This window comes from Muntiacus reevesi, chromosome 7, assembly GCF_963930625.1.
Source record: "Muntiacus reevesi chromosome 7, mMunRee1.1, whole genome shotgun sequence".
In the NCBI taxonomy this organism is placed as follows: Eukaryota; Metazoa; Chordata; class Mammalia; order Artiodactyla; family Cervidae; genus Muntiacus; species Muntiacus reevesi.
Window position 1 is genome coordinate 17,713,563 of NC_089255.1, and position 12,535 is coordinate 17,726,097.

Here is a 12,535-nt window from a genome sequence, read left to right on the forward strand (position 1 = left end):
AAAGGAAAAAAAGGAATGGAGACTTGTTCACATTCTGCCAATCACTGCTCCTCTGGTCAAGCAAAATGATTCTCTCCCTCCCACAGGACCTTAGCTGCCACACTATTGCCTATAGAGAGGCTGAAAAGAAGGAAAAAAAGAAACGAAAACCAGGGGATTCCCCCTGCCTCCTCTCTCTGACCTTTAGGAGTCCCCTTATTTCTTGGATCAGAAACAGAGGATTTCCCTTGGAGCTCTTTCTGTCAGCCCCTGGTGCACACTTCTGAGTTTCTGGCTGCCTTTGGGTGCAGGCTGGGCAACACTGGAGGAAAAAAAATGGCAAACTCACTGCTGGCGGAACTTTGAATTCTGGTCTCCTTCCCCAGTCTGCGTGCTACAGTTTATGTTTCAGGGCCCTCAGAGAGCTGCTCCGTCCATTCTGTCCAGGATTTATAGTTACACTGAGTGTGCAACTACTGTGCCCTTCTTATTCCATCTTTTCTGGGATCAGCATCTCATTTTGCTTTTAAAATCACTGGTGTCTTGCTTGGTAGAAAAAAAAAAAATCCTCAGAAGTTGCATTTTAAAATTTCATAGACCAGCAATAGCTCTTTATTTTGGCCTGAAAGAATTAGGCAGTCCCCGTACTATTTTCTGAATCTACAGTTCAGAAAGACAAATTCTCAAAGGAACAAATTCACTCTAAGATTGAACTGCAGACTTACTTGGCCTGCATGATACTTCCAGTTGTTTCGTGTTTACATTCTCCCCTTTCACATTAATAAGGGGGGGGGAATAGAGAGTGTTCCAAGAAGGCTGTAAGAATTCTAAAATTTTCAGTCTAAACCATCGGGAAGATGACTGTCCTTCACCCAGATGTGGAGCATGGAATAGGAAATAGCAGTTTTGGTGGTGGGAGATGATATGTTTTGTCTATAACACATTGACTTGAAGAGTCTGCCAAAATATCCAGGAAATGGAAACCTAGAGTTGAAAAGTTATCATGGAAGATGTGAGGAAGAAAATTATTAAGGCAGGGGAGGAGAGACAGGGACCGTGTCCTGAGGTGTGCTTAACTTCCTGCTGCCAAGGATCCCCCTCCCCCAGTTCAGGCCTCAGTCTGAAGAGCTGCTCAAGGCCCCTCCCACTACTGTGCCTGCTCACCCCACCTGAACATCTCTCTACTATGAGAGCCTGGTGAAACCTCCTATGTATTTTCCCTTTCAGGACATCAAATGATCCTTTACCTGGAGTTTTAATCAAAGTTTTAGAGGGGGTGTTTGGTCACCATGGCAGAACTACTTGGGGAGATTTTTTAGGATTTTTCTGATTCTGGCCCCTGATGGAGACAAATAGTCTGGGGGTAAGTTGCAACGTTCTGTAGCCTGCATGACCTGTGTCAAGAATTTGCCCCTTAACTTGAGCTAATCAGTACAATTAGCTCTGGACAGTGAAATAGCAAGGCTTTTCAAGCACATTACCACTGCCAACTTGTATTTACAAATGCCATCAGGTTTTATTGTAAAAGCCGTTGTATCAGTCATGGTACGCTAGGTTTTACTGCCTTAATAAACAAACCCAAATCTCAGTGACTTAACACAGCAAAAGATGCTACATATCCAATAAGAGGCAGTGAGTGCTCTGCTCATCAGAGACTTCTGGAACCTATGCTAACCAAGGCGATATCTAAACTGTAGCTTCCACAATCATGGCACCAGTGGGAAGGGAAAACGATTGGTTCACTGAGACTTAAAGCATCTGCTAACTTCCCTCCCTCTCTCCCTCCCTCCTTCCTCTTTCTCTTCCTTCTTTTTTTCAATTTAAAGAAGAATAGTCACATTCCATTGGCCAAAGCAAGTCACACAGCCACATTTAAGTTCAAGGGGACAGTGAAATGAAATCCTCTTTTGCCACTAAGGGGGAAATAGTCAGGCTTGATAATGACTGCCTAAACCGTGCCCTTAAGAATTACCTCCTCTTTAGAGTTGAAAACCTTAGACTCTATTAAGGCACTTTTCCCAGGTCACACGGTTGATAAGTTAGCAGAGCACGGGTCAAGGTGCACACTTGTTCAGCTCAGATGTCTCCTCTTCAGGAACCCATTACACAGAAGATGGTTCTTATTAGCTTCCAGGGAGCTTCAGATGCTGACAAGTGAAAAGCTTGACCCCCAATTTCACAAAATTAATTTTGTGAAAAAGTTTCTTTTATTCATCTTTTTGAAACAAGCTGTTTTTTTTTTTTTAAAGAATGAAAGAACAAAAGAAAGAAAGAGAAACAAAGATATTAAAAAGAGAAGAGAAAACAACAGCCAGATCTTCTGCCCCGCCTTGATCTGCACCACTCACAATGTTGCATGTCAGAGTGATTTGGTTTCTTTCCCACTGTGTGGTATTTTCCATTTAGAAGACTGGGTCAGAAGTTTGTATATTAATCTACATGCTTGTTCTTGCTTATGTTTGTTCTCTGCTTGATCCCGTACCCTTCATTCATCCTTGGAATGTTCCCGTGACAATGGAAGAACAGCAATGCAGCTAGCCAGACAAAGGGAACAGACCACGGACATAGCCCACCTTCTCTCAAAATTCTAAGAGGGAACGTTAATTGGTCTTCCAGTGCAGGGGGTATCGGTTCAATCCCTGGTCAGAGAGCTAAGATCCCACATGCCTCAGGCCAAGAATACAAAACTTGAAACAGAAGTAGTATTGTAACAAATTCAATCAAGACTTTAAAAATGCTCCACATCAAAAGAAAACAAACAAACAAACAAAAAAACCAGCAGAAATATCCTAAAAAAATTAAGAGAGAAGGTAAAGGGCATGAGCATGCTGTCTACCCATTTCCCTACTTGAGAGGTCAGCAATGTTTAGTCCCACTCTCTGGATGAGGAAAAGGAGGCTCAGAGAAGTTAAGCAAATGTTCAAGGTCACATGTCTAGAACCAGATATAAACCAGCTGCCATTATTTTTCTGAATCATAGCTTCAGACCACCCCCCTCTGCAGTCTTCCCCCTACCCTCCTACCCGTGGTGCAGCTGTCCTTGAATGGATCATACCGGCTGGTGCAGGTGGAGCTCTCGCTTGTCTAAAGACTTCCGCCTTCACAGGCTTGCTCTCTGATGGGCACAAGAGTAGGTACAGTCCTTTCCTGGGGAGACGTAGCGATGAGGCAGCAACCCCACTGCTCAGACTGCCGGCCCTGGAGGTGATAGTCCTGCTAACACTTTAGAAGAAAAGTTCCTTGGGTCTCGGGACTCTTCCTGAACAAAGTCGAGATCCATAGATGAGTTCTGGAGAGAGGCATTGAGTGGTAGAAATTTGTGTCCATACCGCAGGACCAAGCCTCTGGATGAGCCCATGAGGAAGATCTAGTGGTGTTTTTGTTTTGACTCCAAAGAAGGAAAAACACCACTTGATTAGATTAAATGTGCTTTGGGTAGGGCCCAAAGTCCTCAACACTAAAGTGCATGCGATCTGACACTCAAGATATTTTTAGTGGCTTTGAAAGCTGTTTCTGACAGCATGAGACCCCAGCTTTCTCCTTGCATGGACTTTGGAGGGGCAGGACAGTGGAGGGGCTCCCTGAAAGAGCTCACGTCCTGGCCTCCGTGGTAGTTATTCTTGGTCTTGACCAGACACATACATACTTGCAGAATTGTTTGCCACTCGCTTACCCGCATCAGACAAAGGAAGTGCTTTCTTCCACCTCCAGAACTTTGTGGTTTGAAATAGGGAAAGGTGACCTTAGGGAAAAGCCAGCCACGGATCCTCTGGCCTGTGGACCAACAGCTGCTTCAAGGAGAACACTGGAGTCATTCCAGGGTTCACACAACCAGCAGGCCTTCCCTCTCTCATCCCTCCCAAATAAATGAACGCAGCAGCTATGTCAGTGAGCCTTGAAGATGTGACACAGGCTGTGGGGAGTTTTCTGTTGAAGCCATAACTTGGCACTAGAGTTGTGTGGTAATTCTCTACATTATAGGAAAGAAACAAGCCATTTCAAATGCAGTTTGAAATTTTTAAAAAAGATGTCACATTCTTCTCTGTATGTGTCATCTTTTCCCAGATGGATCCAAAATGAGCCACAGAATTTCCCTATTGTAGAGTTTCTGAGAGAATCACAGATTGGAGGGTTGGGAGGGGCTTGGTATGAGTCCCTTTTCTTCCAACAGATATAAATACATTCTTCCTATTTTCTCAATGAGGGGACTGCAGGTCTGAGATTGGTGATTTCTACATAGACATGGCCGGCAAGTGACGCTGGTATGGAAGTTGGGAGCTACCTGTATTTTTCTACTCCGCTAAACTGCTTCTCACAAGGAGAGGATGCCACCATCATGCAGAGAGTATAAAACAGAAAACAGTAAAAAAAAAAAAAAAAAAAAAGAGGAATGCCAATGTCTTGGCAGCAAAGACTGACAAGATGTCACGCATGCAGTAGGTCTTTATCTATTGACATGCAGTAGGTTTTTATCTATTGACACCAGGGGCAGGATGAAGGTGACGGGCAAAGTAGAACAATGAACCTGTAGACCGTTTGACTTTGTGGTCTGTAGTGCCTGGGTTTTATGTACAAGGTGTATCTGGCCAGTGTTGAATTGGACATGCGGAATCTCTGAGACTTTGTAAAAGTCAATTTGTTCAACAAAAAGCCAGTTTGATAAAAGAGGGAAAATTGCCAATGAGGCTAAGGTGACAGCGATTTCAGGCACCGTGTAAGCTGATTAGCCTCCCACAGCGACGCTGCTCCGTCCGCGGAGACCTCTGACCCCGCGGCCTCCTTGGAGCCGCGCGGTGCTGGTCACGAGGCCAGCATGGGCAGTGAGCGGAGGCCAAGACCTTATTAGGGGAGTCTCCCAGGAGGCAGGGAAGGCAAACACAGGGCATTCCTTTAGAGTGATGGATTTATTTTGCATTTATTTTTGCTGTACAAAAAAATCATGGAATGAGGTTTTATAGTACCTTTTTTTCCTTTTTTAATTAACTGGAGGAATTTTTTTTTCCCTCTCCCTTTGGATGAACACAGATCTGGTCAGGTCAGCCCCTGCTTAAACTCCCTCAGAGGCTTCCTCTTGTTCATTTGAAGATAATCCAGCTCATAGAAAAGACCATAAGCATCACTCACTTAAAAAAAAAAAGTATTTATTTTTTATTAGAGGATAATTGCTTTACAAATTGTGTTGGTTTCTGCCACACATCAGCCATAAGTATACAGCCATAGGTATACATATATCCCCTCCTTCTTGAACCTCCCTCCCTCCTCCCACCCAATCCCACATCTCTAGGTCGTCACAGAGCCCCAGTTTGAGTTCCCTGAGTCACACGGCCAATTCCCACTGGTCATCTATTTTACATATGGTAAGTATCACTGACTGTTAACTGATTTGCACATCATGGCTTTCCCTGTCGATTATGGGATGATGCATTTTGGTATTGGTTGATGAAGAGCCACTATTTTGAGCTGCCCCCACTTCCCCTCTGGGATCCCTTATCCAGCATCTAAGGCAGCGGGCGGCCCTAAACCCCTGCTCCAGCCTGTAGCTTGCGTCTGCTCTGATGGGACATGCCTGTGACTTTGCGGTGGTCAGAGGCTCATTAACCCTGCCTGGAAGGCTCACACAGCCAAACCCGCCCGCTGACCACTTCCCTGCTTTCTCTCCCTGAGCCCTGGATACACAGCCCTTCTTTATGATCCCAGGTGGGCCATGTTTCCCCCGGGGGCCTTTGCAAGTATGTTTCCTTCTGTCTAGGACAATCTTTCCCACCTTGTCCTCTTTTGACTTCACTTAACGTTTCCCCTCCTCCTTTCAGTCATTCCTAGTTGGTTTTAATAAATACAGGTTGGATGGATGAATGAGACAATGGCCAGTCATGTGTGAGAGGAGCAGGCGTTTGCATGTGGACTTTTTCCATCGCCATCAATTGTCTCTGTCCGGTTAATCATCGCCAGAAGGAGAAAGGGAGCCTGTGGATCAAGAGGCTGTGCTGTCCACCCTCCACCTTGCTCAGTGTTGCTACTCCTGGAGAGAAGCTGCTTCCGCCTGAGTGAGGCTTCTTAGCTGAGAATATTACCGCTTTCAAAGAGGAAAAAGAGGAATAATTGGAATATTTGGGATTCCAGAAGTTGTCTTGTACCAGGTAACTCTTGAGGCTTCCTATCTCCTCTTTCTGGCCATAAGGCAAGAAAGGAAAGGGGAATTAGACAAATTGAAGACAGCCTGAAGACTCCCCAACACTTCATCGGAAACCCACTTTGCTCCTGTCCTCTGAACTTGAGGCTGCAGCTCTTCTCTTGTGTGGTCACGTGGGCGCCAGCCCCAAGCAGGCCCTCAGGAGGAACTCGATCTTTAGGTCTTTGTCCCAGATGCCCTAGAAGAGGAAGAGAAAGAAGTAAGTTAAGGAGGCAAGCAGGGGAGAGAAAGCTTCTTAACACTCACCCAAGGTACTTAGAAGCAGCTTAAAACTACATGTTTACCCCTTTGCAAGGGGCTGGGTTGTGTCGCGTTGTTTTGTTTAAGTCACGCTTTCCTTATTTCCTTATTACTCATTGGGCACAAGCTTGCCTTGACTTTACAGTCTACAAAAGTTTACAACCAAGAAAATGAAAAGGACAATTTTGCAAGCCTGGTGATGGCTCTTGAAAGTACCTCTCTGGAGCCTGAAATTAGGGGTTTGACTGCAAGTCTGCTCCCCTTCCACCTCCAAATGTTAACAAAGTAGGGATAATGGAGGGCTTTTCTTCTCTGCTGGGACACAACCCCCTGAAATGCCATTAAGATGAAAACACTAGTGTTTGTCAAGAGTAGAGAGCAGTATTTTTTCAAAGCGTAATTTTTGGAACACTAGCCCCAAGAAATATTCTGCTAGTAAAAGGATTCCTGGTCAAGTGCTTGTGAGTGAAGTACAGAAGCTGTGTTACTCATACGTTCCCCCACAAAGGTTTGGTTGTCCTAAGCTGCCTTCCTGCAGTCTGTTCATACTTGGCTCTGATTCCAGTCCCATATGCTCTGAAATCCCAGGAAGCTGCTCTCAGCAGTACACCATTGGTCCTCCAACATTTGGGAGCCTTCACTGGTGCTGACACTGTGCTCCAGGCTGAGGACCCCCAGAAGGAATGGAGGAACGCTGGGCATGTGGCACTAGGCAGTCAACAGATTAATAAAGCAAGGTGGTTGGCCATCTTGTGCAGGATGACCAGCAACTTGGACAAGGGAGTGAAGGGGGCGTTAACAATCCATAATTGTACTGAGCTTCCCTGGTGCCTGCAATGCAGGAGATCTGAGTTTGATCCCTGGGTCAGGAAGATTCCCCTGGAGAAGAGAATGGCTCCACACTCCAGTTCTTGCCTGGGAAATCCCATGGGCAGAGAGTCCTGGCAATCTACCGTCCATGGGGGTCACCAAGAGTTGGATACGAATGAGCGACAAACACTGTACTGGGCAGAAGGTGGAAACTAGGGCTGCCTTGTGTACACGGAGCTGACAGAGGGGTTGAATTTTGTTTCTCATTCTAGGAGTCACTTCTCAGGCCAATGGGCAGTAGTCACAGGGAAAAGGTTTCAGTGAACAATGAAAAGAGGCTTTGTAACAGAAAGCCTCCATCAACAGTATGGGCTGTTTCGTGAGAGGTGAGCACCTCGTTCTGCAGCTGTGCAGGAGGGTAGCCGACAGCCGCCCTCCAAGATGCTGTGTTTAGAAGACACTGACATGCCAGGGAGATGCCAGGGCTGTGGGGTGGCCTGGGAGGGTTCTGAGGCACCCATTCTACTGTGCCTTCTCTGCTGCTGAGGGCTAGTTGTTTATCTCATACGTGCATTTGCTAAGTTACTTCAGTCATGTCCGACTCTTTGTGACCCCATGGACCATAGCTTGCCAGGCTCCTCTGTCCATGAGGTTCACCAGGCAAGAATACTGGAGTGGGCTGTCATGCCCTCCTCCAGGGGATCTTCCTGACCAGGGATCTAACCCGTGTTTTCTACATTTGCAGCATTGGCAGACAGGTTCTTTACCACTAGCGCCACCTGGGAAGTCTGTTTATCTCATACATGAGGACAAAATGCTGCCAATCTGGTTCATGCGTGTGTACACACACACACACACACACACACACACACACAGAGTTAAGTAGAAATGCAACAGGACTGAAAGATAGAAAACTTGCTGGTTTTATATAATTATTAATATTCTCTTCTAATATATATAATGTAAATATCTCTGTTTAAAATGAGACTGGATTTCACAGTATAGTCTTGACTTTAAGAGAACACTCTGGGACATGTAAGCAGAATATGGTCACAACTCTTTGAACAAGTTTGAAGTGGTTCAGAACCAGTTCTGGAAAGCCAGCCTAGGTCACTTGGATCAAGTTAGGTCAATAATAATTGCTCTCTGGTTATGTAAGCTGTTCACATCAAGGGAAGAAGGGTGGGAATAGAAGGGCATTCTTTGTACTATTTTTGCAACTTGTCTGTATGTCTAAAATTAGTTTATAAAAAACCCATATCCTTGGCTCCTAAGCCCTGCTCATACTGTGGTCTGCCTGACGAACTTCCCCTGTCCTGTAGACTCAGCTCAGGCAGAACATTCCAGATTTCTGATCCCCTCCCATGAGTTCTACAGATGTCCCAATTATACCCACCACCGACCAGTATGATTTGTTGTTTTGTACCTTTCTTGCCTGACTCAGAGCTTCTTTGGACTTGAATGTTTTCTTCATTTCATCTTTCCCTCTCAGTACCAAGACCCTGCTGAGCACTCTGTATATATCTCTTCAATAAGTTAATAAATCAATCCAATTTGAACAAGTTTTATTAGTTTTCCTCTTTTAAAAAAAAAACTGTGGTAAAATATAAATGACAAAAAATTGACCATTTTCACCATCTTAAGTGTCCAATGCATTGGCATTCAGTATACCCCAATGTTCCATGATTTTTCTCTCATTTTAAATGGCTTAAACTCATCAGAACTGTTAGAGCCACTTAATCTGGGCCCAAGGGACTCATGGGGCTTCCCTGGTGATTCAAACCGTAGAGAATCTGCCTGCAATGCTGAAGACCCAAGTTCAGTCCCTGGGTCAGGAAGATCCCCTGGAAAAGGAAATGGCAACCCACTCCAGTATTCTTGCCAGGAGAATTCTGTGGACAGAGGAGCCTGGTAGGCGACTGTCTATGGAGTCAGAAAGAGTCAGACACAACTGAGAGACTAACACTTCGACTTTCAAGGGACTCATGACACTCAGAATTAACTTAATCCCACTTACACCAGGAGCCACCTGGTCCAATCAAAGTCTGTTTGACTGAAGTGGAATTATTTCACCCGATTTGGACCAACTTGAATCAGGGAGAACGGGTTCCGCCCAGGCTCCAGGCCAGTAGTCGGCACTCAAAGTCAGAGCCTTTTCTTTGTCCTAATCTCCTGGGTTGTTACTCTCTTTTGTTAATGTTTTTCCTCTGGGGGCTACCCGCCCTGCTGCTCTCCTAACTGCTCCCACACACCACACCCATCCCTGTTTGACCTGGCTCGGGGCAGGGAGCTCCCATTCTGCTGCCACCTTCATTGTCCCACCATGCACCTGCACTCTCAAAACAACTCCTGCAGCCGGGCTCCGAGGCAGTCACAAACAAACAGGCTGACTCATTTAGTGAGACTGCCTGTATCTGGACAATCTCTTCAAATATTTAAGGTCACCTCCACCTCCTCCTGGTACAGCAGGGACATTTTCTCACAGTCACTCTTTCCAACCTCACTAGCTCTAAAGGCCTCCATTTGAATGTAAGGAATGTAGCACTGCATTAGGAACCCAAGAAACTGGGCGCTAGTCATTTTGTGGCCATTAGCTATCTAGGTAGCTTTGGTCATGCCCTCTTTGGGATGATATTTGCCAATGAGTAAAAAGAAGGGCACAGATATATGAATCTAACTTTGATTTTTATTATTATTGCTTTGCAGCAGGATTTTTTTTTCTGTGTGTGTATGTGGGGTGTGTGTGTGTGTGTGTGTGTGAAACATAGTATTACCCTAAGACCAGAAAAGTACCAGATGTCTCTGGCTGTTTTCTTGCTCCCTCAAGCTGCCCAGTCCTAGTTAGAATTCGGAGGGCTCTTGTCCGTTGTCCCTTGCTTTCAGAAGGAGCCAGTGAGGCTTTTCTGGTATGTGAGTGCGCACGTGTGACTACACGTGCCCTTTAGACCAGGGGTCCCCTTTCCTGTCTTAGAATGTCACTGCATTCTCTCCTGTTTACAGCAAGTTTCCTTGCTTGCTCCCTCCTCCAGCCTCAGCCTCACCCTGGTGCAGCCAGAATGGTTGCTCCGAAACGCAAAGATGCCCGCATCCCTCCTGTGCCTCGCCCCTTCAGGGGCTCTCACAAACCTCAGAATAAATAAGATTAGCTCGAAGCCCAAAGCCTTCCACCCTCTCTCTCTAGCTTACTCACCTCCTGGTCTCACCCCTTTTTCCTCTTATTTGGCCAGCCCGGGCACCTCTTCCTTCCACTCTCGCCACGCTTCTCCCTGGTTTCCTCGGTCTAGACTGTCCTCCTAGGGGATGATGTCTGTTCTCTGGGCACACGGGGCTCAGTGGCACTAGTAAGGGGCCCTCTGCGACGCGCGGGTGGGTTGAGGGCCGGTGCTTCCCAAGGCGGCCGCCAGGGGGCGGCAGGAGCGGCTCCAGATGACAGCAGGAGGCCGTGAGTGGGGGAGGGAGGAGGGACGGAGGGAGCGCGGATCCCGGCTCTCCCGATCGCAAACTCCGAGCCAGAGCTCTCCGCGCGCGCCCCAGCCGCTGGCCGCCCGCGCAGCCGGACGCGGAACCCCGGCGCAGCGGGAGCCTTGCAGGACGGGCGCGGGGCGGCGGCGGCGGCGGCGGCCGTCCATGCGGCGGGCTCGGGGCTGCCCGGCGCCGGGAACCACGCGGGGGCGAGGCAAGGCAGCCGCTGGTCGCACCGGGACACCGACCGCCAGGTGAGCAGAGCCGCCCGCGTCGCGCGCTCGCTTCCGCCCTGCCCCGGGGGCCCCCGCTCCGGCCCGGCCGCTGCCCGCCTCTCCCTCCCCCTCTAGACGGCCAGGAGGGCTGGCGCGGGCGGCGGGCGCAGTGGGTGTGTCAGGGGCGCCGGGGGGCTGCTCCCGAACCAGGCAGGGGGAGCCAGCGCGCGTCTGGTCCGTCCCGACGGCTGCGCCTCCTTCTCCCCTCTTCGCTTTCTGGGGGATTTGCTCTGTCCCGGCGCCAGCACTCACCCCTCCACCCTCCCACTCGGAAACTCTAGGGACAGTCAACCTTGGTCGGCCCGGAGTTGGGCCCCCAGCTCTCTGGGTCGGGGTAGATGGGAACCGGTGAGTGCACACCCAGCCCGCGAGCCCTAACCGCAGCCTCGCCAACCTCCTGCCCGGGCGGGAGAGCTGGTGGAGCCTCGGTTGGCGCGCGTCGAGCCCCATTCTGGGGCCTCGGCCACACCGTTTTCTAGAAAGCCTCAGATCTGTGTATTTGTCTGAGCTAAACCTCTGCAACCCAGCGCCACTGGGAGCCGGAGTGGATGGGTTGTTTCCGCCAACTCTGGACACTTCCTCGAGTGCAGCGCTAGTACCTGCGGTCCCTCGGCGCGCGTGTAGGGTTAGCTTTTACGGAACTAGCCCGCGCTGGAGTTTAGCGATCGCGAAGTTACTGGGGGGTTGTTGTTTTGTTTTGTTTTTTTCTTTGAAATAACATCAGTCCTAACTTGGGAAGAAGCTTTCAGGTCGTTCTCGAGCCCACTTAGCATCTGGAATGTGTGGGGTCTGGAATCTCCTTAAGCATCCCCACTCAGCCCCGCGCCGGGGTGCCTCCAGTCCAGCCTGTTGAATGTGCGTGCTCGCGCCTCTTCCGGTCTCCTTTGTGACCCCCATCACGCAGCCCTTTGTCCCTCGGCAGGCAGTGCATCTGACCTGGGTAGCCAAAGCGATCATGGGACGCCTGTTGGAATTTGGAATAAGAGAAATAGAAACCCAAGAGAGGTCTAACGAATCATCTTGTCCAGCTGTCCTTTCCCAGCGCAAGGCACCCAGGCACCGCATAGTCTAAATATTAAAATCTTAAAATTTGTATAACCTGCCCACGTCTTCTACTTCATTGATAAAAGTGATGAAGTGATTGAGCTGAAAAGGATTTTATTGGGTCTCAAAATACAAAGAAGAAAACCTTTTTGACAGGTGATTTAAATACAGCGCTACTCAATTCCTATTGATTTCTGTTGGCACCATGGTTGAATTACTTGGAAAACAAAATCTAGCCCTGAAATTAATTTAAGGAAGCAGATGGGAGTCCCGGGACTTTCCTATAAACTTCTGCAGGGCTGGAACAGGGATTTCCCAGAGGTCCCGGAAGCGAGTTTGGGTGATCAGGATACTGGAGCCCCCACTGAACAAGCAACTGGTGTGGCCTCTTGTGGGCAGGGCTAGTCAGCTGAACCTGTGTGATCTCCATGCCCAGCATCCAGCAGGGTACCAGCTTGGTCTTATCTTCATTTCAGTCTCCCATGAAGAAGTGGTTCCAGTTCATTGTTAAGAAAAAATACAGCTAAAGTTTGGG

General features: G+C 48.2%; 1 protein-coding gene across 1 annotated transcript in view; it reads left to right on the forward strand.

Annotated features, from left to right (window-relative positions):
• Positions 1-10,563: 10,563 nt before the first annotated feature.
• Positions 10,564-12,535, forward strand: part of THSD4 (thrombospondin type 1 domain containing 4) — a 630,546-nt gene continuing 628,574 nt past the window's right edge. The window contains exon 1 of the mRNA XM_065940121.1: positions 10,564-10,935. The gene's annotated coding sequence lies outside the window, so the exon portion shown is untranslated. The remainder of the gene's footprint in view (positions 10,936-12,535) is intronic.